At 44.0% G+C, this 14,684-nt stretch overlaps 1 protein-coding gene across 1 annotated transcript in view; it reads left to right on the forward strand.

Moving 5' to 3' along the window:
- The first annotated feature begins 3,786 nt into the window (after positions 1-3,786).
- LOC110537834 (serine/arginine repetitive matrix protein 3-like) overlaps positions 3,787-14,684 on the forward strand; it is a 155,044-nt gene continuing 144,146 nt past the window's right edge. Inside the window, exon 1 of the mRNA XM_036937861.1 lies at positions 3,787-3,972. The gene's annotated coding sequence lies outside the window, so the exon portion shown is untranslated. The remainder of the gene's footprint in view (positions 3,973-14,684) is intronic.

Genomic DNA, 14,684 nt, shown 5'->3' on the forward strand with positions numbered 1-14,684 from the left:
TAAAATACTACTTGAGTAAAATGTTTAAAGGTTTTAAATATAGCCTACTTACAGTGCCATCTGAAAGTATTCAGACCCCTTGACTTTTTCCACATTTTGTTACGTTACAGCCTTATTCTAAAATGGATTAAATAAAAACAATTCCTCAGAAGTCTACACACAATAGGTGTGTCCAAACATTTGTATTAAAAATACAAAACAGAAATAGCTTATTTGCATACAGTACCAGTCAAATGTTCGGACACGCCTACTCATTCAAGGGTTTTATTTATTTGGACTATTTTCTACATTGTAGAATAATAGTGAAGACATCAAAACCATGAAATAACACAAATGGAATGCATTTCAATTTTACAGGTGTGCCTTGTTAAAAGTTAATTTGTGGAATTTCTGTCCTTAATGCATTTGAGCCAATCAGTTGTGTTGAGACAAGGTAGGGGTGGTATAGAGAAGATAGCTCTACTTGGTACAAGATCAAGCCCATATTATGGCAAGAACAGCTCAAATAAGCAAAGAGAAACAACAGTCCATCATTACTTTAAGACATGAAGGTCAGTCAATGCAGAAAATTTCAAGAACTTCTTCAAGGGTAATCGCAAAAACTATCAAGTGCTATGATGAAACTGGCTCTCATGAGGACCGCCACAGGAAAGGAAGACCCAGAATTAACTCTAATAAACGTATCCTCTGCAGCAGAGGATACGTTTATTAGAGTTACCAGCCCAAATAAATGCATGAATCAGGCCTTCATGGTCGAATTGCTGCAAAGAAACTACTACTATAGGACACCAACAATAATAAGAGACTTCCTTGGGCCAAGAAACATGAGCAATGGACATTAGACCAGTGGAAATCTGTTCCTTGGTCTGATGAGTCCAAATGCGAGCTTTTTGGTTCCAACTGCGTGTCGGAGTATGTGAACGGATGATCTCTGCATGTGTAGTTCCCAACATGAAGCATGGAGGAGGAGATGTGATGGTGTTAGGGTGCTTTGCTGGTGAAACTGTCAGTGATTTATTTATTACTCAAGGCACACTTAACCAGCATGGCTACCACATCATTCTGCAGCGATACGCCATCCCATCTGGTTTGCGCTTAGTGGGACTATCATTTTTTTCCCAAGAGGACAATGACCCAACACACCTCCAGGCTGTTTAAGGGCTATTTGACCAAGAAGGAGAGTGATGGAGTGCTGCATCAGATGACCTGGCCTCTACAATCACGCAACCTCAACCCAATTGAGATGGTTTGGGATGAGTTGGACCGCAGAGTGAAGGAAAAGCAGCGAACAAGTGCTCATTATACTCATTCAAGACAGTTGCAAAAGCATTCCTGGTGAAGCTGGTTGAGAGAATGCCAAGAATGTGCAAAGTTGTCATCAAGGCAAAGGGTGGCTACTTTGAAGAATCTCAAATATAAAACATGTTTTGATTTGTTTTTCACTTTTTAGGTTACTACATCATTCCATATGTGTTATTTCATAGTTTTGATGCCTTCACTATTATTCTACAATGTAGACAATATTAAAAATAAAGAAAAACCCTTGAATGAGTAGGTGGTCCAAACTTTTGACTGGTAATGTTAGTATTTAGACCCTTTGCTATGAGACTCGAAATTGAGCTCAGGTGCATCCTGTTTCCATTGATCATCCATGAGTTGTTTCTACAACTTGATTGGAGTCCACCTGTGTTAAATTCAATTGATTGGACATCATTTGAAAGGCACACACCTGTCTATATAATCTCCCACAGTTGACAGTGCAGGTCAGAGCAAAAACCAAGCCATTAGGTCGAAGGAATTGTCCGTAGAGCTCCAAGACAGGATTGTGTTGAGGCACAGATCTGGGGAAGGGTACCAAAAAACTTCTGCAGCATTGAAGGTCCCCAAGAACACAGTGGCCTCCATAATTCTTAAATGTAAGAAAATTGGAACCACCAAGCTCTTCCTAGAGCTGGCCGCCCAGCCAAATTGAGCAATCGGGGGAGAAGGGCCTTGCTCAGGGATGTGACAAAGAACCCGATGGTCACAGAGCTCAAGAGTTTCTCTGTGGAGATAGGAGAAACTTCCTGAAGGACAACCTTCTCTGCAGCACTCCACCAATCAGGCCTTTATATAGAGTGGCCAGACGTAAGCCACTCCTCTGTAAAAGGCACATGACAGGCCGTTTGGAGTTTGCCAAAAGGCACCTAAAGACTCTCAGACCATGGGAAACAAGATTCTCTGGTCTGATGAAACCAAGATTGAACTCTTTGGTCTGAATGCCAAGTGTCCCGTCTGGAGGAAATCTGGCACCATGATTTTCAGCAGCAGGGACTTGGAAACTAGTCAGGATTGAGGGAAAGATGAATGGAGCAAAGTACAGAGATCCCTGATGAAAATCTGCTCCACAGCTCTCAGGACTTCAGCTTGGAAGAAGGTTCACCATCCAACAGGACAACGACCCTAAGCACACAGCCAAGACAATGCAGGAGTGGCTTCGGGACAAGTCTCTGAAGGTCCTTGAGTGGCCCAGCCAAAGCCCGGACTTGAACCCCATCGCACATCTCGGGAGAGACCTGAAAATAGATGTGCAGCAACGCTCCCCATCCAACCTGACAGAGCTTGAGAGGATCTGCAGAGAAGAATGGGAGAAACTCCCCAAATACATTTTAGCCAAGCTTGTAGCGCTGTAATCGCTGCCAAAGGTGCTTCAACAAAGTACTGATCAAAGGGTTATGTTAATGTGATATTTCACTTGTTTTTAAAAAATATATAAATTAGCACACAAAAAATGATTTAATCAATTTCAGAATAAGGCTGTGATGTAACAAAATGTGGAAAAAGTCAAGGGGTCTGAATACTTTCCAAATGCACTGTAAGTAGGCTATCAATAGTAAATGTAATTGCTAAAATATACTTAAGTATCAAAGTAAAAGTATATATCATTTCAAATTCCTTATGTTACGCAAATCAGAAAGCATAATTGTATTTATTTTATTTAGGTATAGCCAGGGGCTATCTCCATCAATTGGACATCATTTACAAACAAAGGCATGTGTGTTTCGCGAGTCTGTCAGATCAGAAGCAGTAGGGATGACCAGGGATGTTCTCTTGATAAGTTTGTGAATTGGACCATTTTCCTGTCCTGCTAAGCATTAAACTTTTGGGTGTCAGGGAAAATGTGTGGAGTAAAAAGTACATTATTTTCTTCAGGAATGTAGTGAAGTAAAAGTTGTAAAAAATATATAAATAGTGAAGTAAAGTACAGATACCCCCCCCCCCCCCCCCCCCCCCAATACTTAAGTGGTATTTTAAAGTATTTTTACTTAAGTACTTTTTACCACTGCAAATAGGCATATCATGGCGTAAGGCATGTGTAGAATTGGATGAAATTATTTTTAAAACATTTTGCCCACAAGGTGGGGCTGCCCCTGACCAAATATTGCTTGTTATTAATCTACAAGGAAGTGAGTTCGGAATCAATTGGATTTTCCCCAAAAAAATCATAGATTCACAATAATGGGGTTATTTTGTGCATGTAAACGTAGTCCTTATGGTATTATTTTGTACTCGCTACAATCAACCAGCATGTGCTTGTGGTCAAAAAAAGTCGCGCTAGATGGCGCTATCCGAGCGTACACGTCCACTAAATATTACTCTTCATTGTCCAGGATTTTGTAGGCTATTTTTCTCAGACGTCATCCTGCGTTGTTCATAGATGCAATGTTCCCTCCCATCCGGTAGAGGTTACTGTGCAGTATTTTGGGCGTGGAGCGCTGTGTTTTTACAATACTGCTTTGCCGCTTCTTAGCGCTGTCCACTTCAGCACCAGGCAGGATAATAGTCAGCTCGAACTTTGGAATCCAGGACCACGAACAAAACCTTCACAAAAGGACGGCACCGCTAAGCGTCACACGGTGTCCGAAATACATAAACCATCACCGCCGTCAGCCGTCCAACAACTCCGTTATTCACGAGAGAGAGAAGAACAAGGTAAGAAACATCACGTAAAACCGTGCTTATTCATAGAAGAGGATGAAGTTGGCAAGCTCGCGACAGCAGGCTGTTCGCGCATCAGTGAAGAATGAACGGTAGCTCGAGCCCCGTTAGCATACGCAGGCTGGATTAAATAAACAGATTAACTTCGCCGTTTTTATTTGACAATTACTTCTGTATTTGCATCAGATAAACACGACAATCTATTTTGCTATGGTACCGGCTAACTTCTGCGTTCAAGAACTGTCCATGTACAAAGAAAGACCGTTGTTGTTGTTAATCACACTGATCCGTGCTCTGCAGATGTCCCTGTTTTTTTTTTTTACATTTATTTCCTGAGCTAAAATGTTGCTTGCTACGTCTTTAATTTGCAGGTTCGTGAGTTGAGATGTTTACTGTTTACCGTTCAGGGAATTGTCTGTGGTTGTTCATAATCATTTTTGTCTCGAACATGAGCCACATTGATATGAGTGGGTGATGACAAAGTTCATTGGGTATGCTCGGGGAGATGTGTTTATAATTACTTACTGTTATTCATCTTACTTGACAGTGCATTCAATGGAGTATGTTTCATCCTATGCTTGACTCCCTCCCCCCAAACCCTTAGTTATACATAATCTTCAATGTTGCATTTCTCACTATCATAGTCAGAGTCCTGATTGGGATGAATGTCCTTGATTGTTCCCCAATAATGGTACAGTATACAGTACATACTGAAATTGACCGTCATCCATGAATACAGGAATCCATCTCAGTTCAGTAGGGCTAAACTCAACTCAATGGGTAAATGTCTGCAAGCGTTTTGCTACACCCGCTAAATATGTGTGTGTGACCAATAACAATGGGATTTGATTTGAAATTGCTCCCATTTCACCATGATTCCTGATGCAGTTTGCACTTGTTTAGCAGTGGGTCTGTCTGGCTTAGTTCCGCGTGGAGGTAGACACCTTTACAATAACTAAATGTACACGTCATGACAGCATTGAAAGACGAGGAGAGAGTCGGTGTCGTCCTAACCAATATCAAACAACTTTTCCTTGTTTCACATCTGATGAACCGGTTGTACAGAAGATGCCACTGTCATACGGTGTTGTTTTTAGTTTTTGTCATACTGTGTATTGGTTGTCAAACACGGTGTAGCGGTTGTTTGTCACATGGTGAAGGTTCTGCAGTTGTCGTCATGCCGATAGGTCTCATCCTCATTTGTGTGTGTTTGTTTAGCCCTCACCCCAGCAACCCTGAGGCGGTCAGCTAGTCAGCCGGCTAGTCCAGTCTAGGATTAGATCAGATTGTATTAAGATGAAGCTAGCTGCTGGCTGCTTGTTGTTCACACGCAAGGTGACAAAGAGGAAAGTTGAAGTCTGGCCAATAGAGATCCCTAGTCGCTGAGCTGGACGAGCCGTTGAAGCCGGTCACGGAACAACTACTCTCAGCAGAAATCTCTCCTGTACTCTATATCACTCTCTTTCTCCTGCTCTCTTTTGTCTCTTTTTCATCTACATTTACATTCTGTCTGCTGTTCAATGAACTTGGTTATGTGACGAGCAGTGACATTTCCCCCTGTCTGCCACCCCTCTCTCTCTGTGAGTGTAGCTACTCCTGCTATTCTCTTTCTTCACATCCAGGCTCTGTCAGTCAGTGCCTCCCTCCCTCCCCGGGTGCTTCGTCCCCCAGCAGACACACGCTACTCCTCCTCCTCCTCCTCCTCCCGTCCTACTTCCCTCATCCCCCTTTTTATGAAGGACACCCAGCACAGCTGGAAGTGGGAGGAAGGGAGGGGGAGATGAAGGTTGTAGCAGGGGGAGGGAGATGTGTCGGTTATGGGGTGCGGGGAGGACGAGAATGGAGTTGGAGAGGGATCCAGGGAGGGGGGGGGGGGGGGGGGGGGTTGGGGGTGTATCCTCAAACTACAAACGAGGTCTGCACATGTCGCCCCACATCCACCGCCTTGTTTTTAAAATCCGAATTGTAGATGTTAGTGCACAGCGGGTGGCGGATAACTCTTCCTTGTTTAAAGACAGTGATTCCTTCCAAATGATGCTCTTATCTCTGAGCAGCATGGGGAACGCAGCCAGAAACTGTTCTCCTTCAACCCCCTTGAACCACCAGGCAGCATTGGGCTGGTGTGTGTGTGTGTGTGTGTGTGTGTGCGTGTTTGTGCGAGTGGGCATGTGTGTGTGTCCGGGCATATGCATGTGTGTGTGCATGTGTTTGTGTGTGGAGAACAGCACTAATGGCAATAGGTCACATACATTTAGCTGGTTGTATGTAAAGTCCCTGACGGTTCAGTAAACCTGAACTTGGTCATAGATGTATGACATAGATGATATGTACCCATTGATTCTTTAACTTTTTAAATGCCCTCATGAGCTTAGTTCAACTGCTGTACCCCACCAGAACCCCAAATTTAAGCTTTTTTTACACCAATGTTTGTAAACAAAGTAAGTGTTAACGAACACTGTATAGCCTCAAAACATGGTTAAAACCATAACGTTGATATCATGGGAAGGTCAGTTCTTGCATCCATAGGTCTGTCTATGAATTTGACGAGTGGTTACATTTCTCCAGCCCCGTCCCTCAGCTTTTTACAGCAACGCTTTGTCATTGTTTAAATTGCTGATTGCCCCTTTAAGATAAGCTACCATTCTGGTGTGCTGTCTACTGTTTTTACTTAGATAGCTTGTGTGTGTGTGTCCGTGTGCGTTCGTGCATGTCGGCTACCTGAGGTATATGAGTATGAGGTCAGCATAAAAGCGTGGGATCTAGATATTCCTTTACACCCAGAAGAAGACTTTACTCCATGCCCTTTGATCAGAGACAGTCAAGGCTTAGATTCTCTCATCAAGCAGCAAAAACACATTACATACAATTTAGATCAAGGACCCAAATGGAATAATTGAATAATTAAACCAGCCCGATACATTTTTTCTTTTTAAAACTGAGTCTTCTGCTAATATATTGTGTCCTCTGCAGGCTGGTAGTTGTTAAATCAAGACTGATATATTCTCTTTTTTTCCCCCCTGAGATTTCTTATTACTCAGTAAAATATTGGCGTTGTTATTCATCATTTGGATGAATTATAAAAACATTACTCCCCTACAGGGCTAACAGGCTTCTCTGCAGTATAGTAGAGCTGCTTCCCAAATGGCACCCTCTTCCCTGCATAATGCGCCCTATTCCCCATGGGCCCTGGTCCAAAGTAGTGCAACGCACTAGTCTATAATAGGGTGCCGTTTGGGACGCTACCTAGATATTAGAGCAGGGAAGGCCTGTGTTTTTGATGAGAGGATCAGATGAAACTGCATTATTGAAGCGAACACACAGTCATGACAAAAACTGGAGGGTGAAAATGCAGAGTTTTTCACACGCACGCATGCACAAACACACACACACACACAAACAGGAACACAGGCACGCATGCACAAACACACACGCACACAGGCACTCTTAGAGGGTTGGCTCTGTTTGAAGCTGTCACTGAGTTACTACTCTGCAGCGAGAGGAAAGGGCACACTGTGCCTTTGGACAGCTCTGGGTGCTGTGTGTGTGTGTGTGTGTGTGTGTCCTCTTGGGATCCCTTCTCTCTCTCTCTTCTTTCCCACTGACTTCAGAGCTGCTTTGAAGTTTCCTCTACAGTAACGGGGTGAAAGGAAGAGAGAAAGATGAAGGGAGGGAGATAGGGATAGGAAAAGAGGACAGTAAAGGAGTAGAGAGAAAGAAAGGGAGGTACAGAAAGAGAGGAGCTGCTTTATTTCTCTTCCCTTAGTCCCTTCTGCGGAGTAGTGGGAGAAGAGGACAAGAGAGAGAGAGGAGGGGAGACGAGTAGAGAGGAGAGAAGAGATGGGTAAAGAGGAGATGAGTAGAAAGGAGAGAAGAGATGGGTAAAGAGGAGATGAGTAGAAAGGAGAGAAGAGATGGGTAAAGAGGAGATGAGTAGAAAGGAGAGAAGAGATGGGTAAAGAGGAGATGAGTAGAGAGGAGAGAAGAGATGAGTATAGAGGACAAGAGAGGAGAGATGAGGAGAGAAGAGATTACTATAGAAGACAAGAGAGGAGAGATGAGGAGAGAAGAGATGAGTATAGAGGACAAGAGAGGAGAGATGAGTAGAGAGAAGAGATGACTATAGAGGACAAGAGAGGAGAGATGAGTAGAGAGGAGAGAAGAGATGACTATAGAGGACAAGAGAGGAGAGATGAGTAGAGAAGAGAAGAGATGAGAGGAAGAGATGAGTAGAGATGAGGAGAGAAGAGATGAGTATAGAGGACAAGAGAGGAGAGATGAGTAGAGAGGAGAGAAGAGATGAGGAGAGAAGAGATGACTATAGAAGAAAAGAGATGAGTAGAGAGGAGAGAAGAGATGAGTATAGAGGACAAGAGAGGTGAGATGAGTAGAGAGGAGAGAAGAGATGACTATAGAGGACAAGAGAGGAGAGATGAGTAGAGAGGAGAGAAGAGATGACTATAGAGGACAAGAGAGGAGAGATAAGTAGAGAAGAGAAGAGATGTAGAGATGAGGAGAGAAGAGATGAGTATAGAGGACAAGAGAGGAGAGATGAGTAGAGAGGAGAGAAGAGATGAGGAGAGAAGAGATGACTATAGAGGACAAGAGAAAAGAGATGAGTAGAGAGGAGAGAAGAGATGAGTATAGAGGACAAGAGAGGAGAGATGAGTAGAGAAGAGAAGAGATGAGAGGAAGAGATGAGTAGAGATGAGGAGAGAAGAGATGAGTATAGAGGACAAGAGAGGAGAGATGAGTAGAGAGGAGAGAAGAGATGAGGAGAGAAGAGATGACTATAGAAGAAAAGAGATGAGTAGAGAGGAGAGAAGAGATGAGTATAGAGGACAAGAGAGGTGAGATGAGTAGAGAGGAGAGAAGAGATGACTATAGAGGACAAGAGAGGAGAGATGAGTAGAGAGGAGAGAAGAGATGACTATAGAGGACAAGAGAGGAGAGATAAGTAGAGAAGAGAAGAGATGTAGAGATGAGGAGAGAAGAGATGAGTATAGAGGACAAGAGAGGAGAGATGAGTAGAGAGGAGAGAAGAGATGAGGAGAGAAGAGATGACTATAGAGGACAAGAGAAAAGAGATGAGTAGAGAGGAGAGAAGAGATGAGTATAGAGGACAAGAGAGGAGAGATGAGTAGAGAGGAGAGAAGAGATGAGTATAGAGGACAAGAGAGGAGAGATGAGTAGAGAAGAGATGAGTAGAGAGGACAAGAGAGGAGAGATTAGGAGAGAAGAGATGACTATAGAGGACAAGAGAGGAGAGATGAGTTTAGAGGAGAAGAGATGAGTAGAGAGGACAAGAGAGGAGAGATGAGTAGAGAGGAGAGGAGAGGAGAGATGAGTAGAGAGGACAGGAGAGGAGACGAGTAGAGAGGAGATGAGTAGAGAGGACAAAAGAGGAGACGAGTAGAGAGGAGAGAAGAGATGAGTAGAGAGGACAAGAGAGGAGAGTAGACAAGTAGAGAGGAGAGGTGAGATGTGTAGAGAGGAGAGGAGACGAGTAGAGAGGAGAGGAGAGAACAGATGAGTAGAGAGGACAAGAGAGGAGAGATGAGTAGAGAGGACAAGAGAAGAGAGGAGAGAAGAGATGAGTAGAGAGGACAAGAGAGGAGAGATGAGAGGAGAGGAGAGATGAGTAGAGAGAACAAAAGAGGAGAGATGAGTAGAGAGGACAAGAGAAGAGAGGAGACGAGTAGAGAGGAGAGAAGAGATGAGTAGAGAGGACAAGAGAGGAAAGATGAGTAGAGAGGAGAGAAGAGATGAGTAGAGAGGACAATAGAGGAGAGATGAGTAGAGAGGAGAGGAGAGATGAGTAGAGAGGACAATAGAGGAGAGATGAGGAGAGGAGAGATGAGTAGAGAGAACAAGAGAGGAGAGATGAGTAGAGAGGAGACGAGCAGAGAGGAGAGAAGAGATGAGTAGAGAGGATAAGAGAGGAGAGGAGACGAGGAGAGAAGAGAAGAGAGGAGTAGAGAGGACAAGAGAGTAGAGAGGAGAGGAGAGATGAGTAGAGAGGACAGGCGAGGAGACGAGCAGAGAGGAGAGAAGAAATGAGTAGAGAGGATAAGAGAGGAGACAAGTAGAGAGGAGAGAAGAGATGAGTAGAGAGGACAAGAGAGGAGAGTAGAGGAGAGAAGAGATGAGTAGAGAGGAGAGGAGAGATGAGAGGAGAGGAGAGATGAGTAGAGAGGACAAGAGAGGAGAGGAGACGAGTAGAGAGGAGAGGAGAGATGAGTAGAGAGGAGAGGTGTCGAGTAGAGAGGAGAGAAGAGATGAGTAGAGAGGACAAGAGAGGAGACGAGCAGAGAGGAGAGAAGAGATGAGTAGAGAGGACAAGAGAGGAGAGGAGACAAGTAGAGAGGAGAGGAGAGATGAGTAGAGAGGAGAGGTGTCGAGTAGAGAGGAGAAAATTGATGAGGAGAGAAGAGATGAGTAGAGAGGACAAGAGAGGAGACGAGCAGAGAGGAGAGAAGAGATGAGTAGAGAGGACAAGAGAGGAGAGGAGACGAGTAGAGAGGAGAGGAGAGATGAGTGGAGAGGAGAGGTGTCGAGTAGAGAGGAGAAAAGAGATGAGGAGAGAAGAGATGAGTAGAGAGGACAAGAGAGGAGAGGAGACGAGTAGAGAGGAGAGATGAGTAGAGAGGACAAGAGAGGAGACGAGTAGAGAGGAGAGAAGAGATTAGTAGAGAGGAGAGGAGACAAGTCGAGAGGAGAGATGAGTAGAGAGGAGACAAGTAGAGAAGAGAGAGGACAAGAGAGGAGACGAGTAGAAAGGGGAGAAGAGATGAGTAGGGAGGATAGGAGAGGAGACAGGTAGAGAGGAGACGAGTAGAGAGGGGAGAAGAGATGAGTAGGGAGGATAGGAGAAGAGACGAGGAGAGAGGAGAGAGGAGATGAGTGGAGAGGACAAGAGAGGAGAGATGAGATGAGTAGGGAGGACAGGAGAGGAGAAGAGTAGAGAGGAGAGAGGAGATGAGTGGAGAGGAGACGAGTAGAGAGGAGAGAGGAGATGAGTGGAGAGGACAAGAGAGGAGAGACGAGATGAGTAGGGAGGACAGGAGAGGAGACGAGTAGAGAGGAGAGAGGAGATGAGTGGAGAGACGAGATGAGTAGGGAGGACAGGAGAGGAGATGAGTAGAGAGGACAAGAGAGGAGAGATGAGAGGAGAGAGGAGATGAGTGGGGAGGACAGGAGAGGAGACGAGTAGAGAGGAGAGAGGACTGAGGGGAAAGAGAGTGTTTGACTTTTGAGCGTGGTGGAGCACAGTGCACCTCCCCCTCAGTGAGCCCCTGAATAATAGAGGAGAGGAGTGTCTGCTTCCAGAGCTCACAAAGCAGGATCAGAGGATGACTTTCCTCTCCTGGCTTGGGTTACAGGGAGGGGAGGTACATGATATGAACAGCTGCCGCTCAACTAAACTGTTGATCAACTGATCATCTGTTGTGTTATATTGAACCACACACACACACACACACACACACACACACACACACACACACACACACACACACACACACACACACACACACACACACACACACACACACACACACACACACACACACACACACCCTGACCTATTCACACACTGGGCACCTGGAGTACCCCTGAGACGTCACACTCTCATCATCTCCTTGAAGGAGCCATCTACCTGAGCGAGAAAGAGAGGGTGAAAAAGAGTGCGAGGAGAAGTCAAGCTTTTATTTATTGTTTATGACAAAACTCACACGGAGAAAGCAGCTCAGTCACCGCAGTGATAATGCTATCATTTTCTATAGTGTGGCGTTGAAGGTATCGGTGTCTTATCCTACGCAGACATAACAGCCGTCATGTGGGGTTGTAGTGCCTATTATCAGCTTCTCTACTGACTCTTTACACTCATACCTGTAACCAGGTTGAACGCCTGAATTGGAACGCAGTGGCTGTACAGTAACATGCTATACCTGACGTCAGGCTCTGCGTTTCACAGCTGTGTGGGGGTTTTTGACTGACAGACACTCTGAACTTGAGCACCTTGTGCGACAAGAAGTTCCCCTGTCACCCCTGCTAATTGGGCAACTTTTGCAAGCGTTTTGTTGTCTGAGTGAGGGAAAGGCAGTAAAATACGATGACTCGAGGTATTTTGAAAGATGAAACGTTGAGGATTATAATAAATACCGCGTTGACGCCATAAAAGCAATCCAAACACTTGTGAGTCCAAATGTGCACTTCACATGTGCACTTCCTTTCCATATCACAAAACCCATGTAATATACTGTGTCAACATTTATGAACACAATGTTTGATGAACAGTTACAAGATGACTTTGACATCATACCCTGGGTTTGTTCTGAACTGAATGAACCCATGTTTGCCTACTGTGAAGAACATTTGACCCGGCGCACACACACCTGAATGCACTCGTGCATGACTCCTTTCCATGCACACCAAAATTGTGTTGTGAAAGCCTAACGCTGCAGTGTCATATTTTAGAACTTGGCTAGTTATGTTGTCAATAGGTCAGGCTTTCAAATGTTACCCAACTGACCCAGATTGGGGTCTATAATGGACCTTTTTTTTTGGATTGCGTAAACAACAACAGTAATTGTGTGAGGGCGGGGATGCAGGCTTGTGTTTCAAACATAACAACTACAAGGGTGCTTGTTCGAGCTCCTCGCCGACACAGCTAGGAGAGCTCAAAAGAAGTACCTTATAGTCGAAGACTCTTCTTTGAGTCATTCAAAAAAGTCTGTTGATATTACTTAGGAAATGTGCACACTTTGGAGAGGTGTGTGGTCACTTGGAGACTCCAGTAAAAGTCTCCTCACTCAAACCTTTGTCCATTTCTTTTGTTGTTGTCTTATTTGACAGGGATATGTTTATCATTGTTACCGAATGTATCCAGAGTATTTTAAGATTTGGCTATCAACAGCCAAATGGACCAAAAAGTACAGTAAAGGTCAAATACACATCAAATCAACAGTGTAATGTTTGGATTCAGTCTTGTGTCAGGGGAACGGTTGTGTCCTCACCCATTGTCTCAAAACTGTTCCCTTTCAAATTGCGACCATAGTTAGGTGTATACTTTTCATATTTCTTCTGTAAGAAACATTTCACTTTAGCTCCAACCATATAGGCCAATTCCCATGAGTGCAAAGGGTTAATGGCCTGTTTCCAATGGCCTCTTTTGGGAAATTACAAATATAAACACAACATGCAACAATTTCAAAGATGTTACTGAGTAACAGTTCATATAAGGAAATCGTTCAATTGAAATACAGTGCCTTGCGAAAGTATTCGGCCCCCTTGAACTTTGCGACCTTTTGCCACATTTCAGGCTTCAGACATAAAGATATAAAACTGTATTTTTTTGTGAAGAATCAACAACAAGTGGAATGACATTTATTGGATATTTCAAACTTTTTTAACAAATCAAAAACTGAAAAATTGGGCGTGCAAAATTATTCAGCCCCTTTACTTTCAGTGCAGCAAACTCTCTCCAGAAGTTCAGTGAGGATCTCTGAATGATCCAATGTTGACCTAAATGACTAATGATGATAAATACAATCCACCTGTGTGTAATCAAGTCTCCGTTTAAATGCACCTGCACTGTGATAGTCTCAGAGGTCCGTTAAAAGCGCAGAGAGCATCATGAAGAACAAGGAACACACCAGGCAGGTCCGAGATACTGTTGTGAAGAAGTTTAAAGCCGGATTTGGATACAAAAAGATTTCCCAAGCTTTAAACATCCCAAGGAGCACTGTGCAAGCGATAATATTGAAATGGAAGGAGTATCAGACCACTGCAAATCTACCAATCTGCCGTCCCTCTAAACTTTCAGCTCATACAAGGAGAAGACTGATCAGAGATGCAGCCAAGAGGCCCATGATCACTCTGGATGAAATGCAGAGATCTACAGCTGAGGTGGGAGAATCTGTCCATAGGACAACAATCAGTCGTATATTGCACAAATCTGGCCTTTATGGAAGAGTGGCAAGAAGAAAGCCATTTCTTAAAGATATCCATAAAAAGTGTCGTTTAAAGTTTGCCACAAGCCACCTGGGAGACTCACCAAACATGTGGAAGAAGGTGCTCTGGTCAGATGAAACCAAAATTGAACTTTTTGGCAACAATGCAAAACGTTATGTTTGGCGTAAAAGCAACACAGCTGAACACACCATCCCCACTGTCAAACATGGTGGTGGCAGCATCGTGGTTTGGGCCTCCTTTTCTTCAGCAGGGACAGGGAAGATGGTTAAAATAGATGGGAAGATGGATGGAGCCAAATACAGGACCATTCTGGAAGAAAATCTGATGTAGTCTGCAAAAGACCTGAGACTGAGATTTGTCTTCCAACAAGACAATGATCCAAAACATAAAGCAAAATCTACAATGAAATGGTTCAAAAATAAACATATCCAGGTGTTAGAATGGCCAAGTCAAAGTCCAGACCTGAATCCAATCGAGAATCTGTGGAAAGAACTGAAAACTGCTGTTCACAAATGCTCTCCATCCAACCTCACTGAGCTCGAGCTGTTTTGCAAGGAGGAATGGGAAAAAATGTCAGTCTCTCGATGTGCAAAACTGATAGAGACATACCCCAAGCGACTTACAGCTGTAATCGCAGCAAAAGGTGGCGCTACAAAGTATTAACTTAAGGGGGCTGAATAATTTTGCACGCCCAATTTTTCAGTTTTTGATTTGTTAAAAAAGTTTGAAATATC

The sequence above is a fragment of the Oncorhynchus mykiss genome, chromosome 12 (genome assembly GCF_013265735.2).
Source record: "Oncorhynchus mykiss isolate Arlee chromosome 12, USDA_OmykA_1.1, whole genome shotgun sequence".
Classification (NCBI taxonomy): Eukaryota; Metazoa; Chordata; class Actinopteri; order Salmoniformes; family Salmonidae; genus Oncorhynchus; species Oncorhynchus mykiss.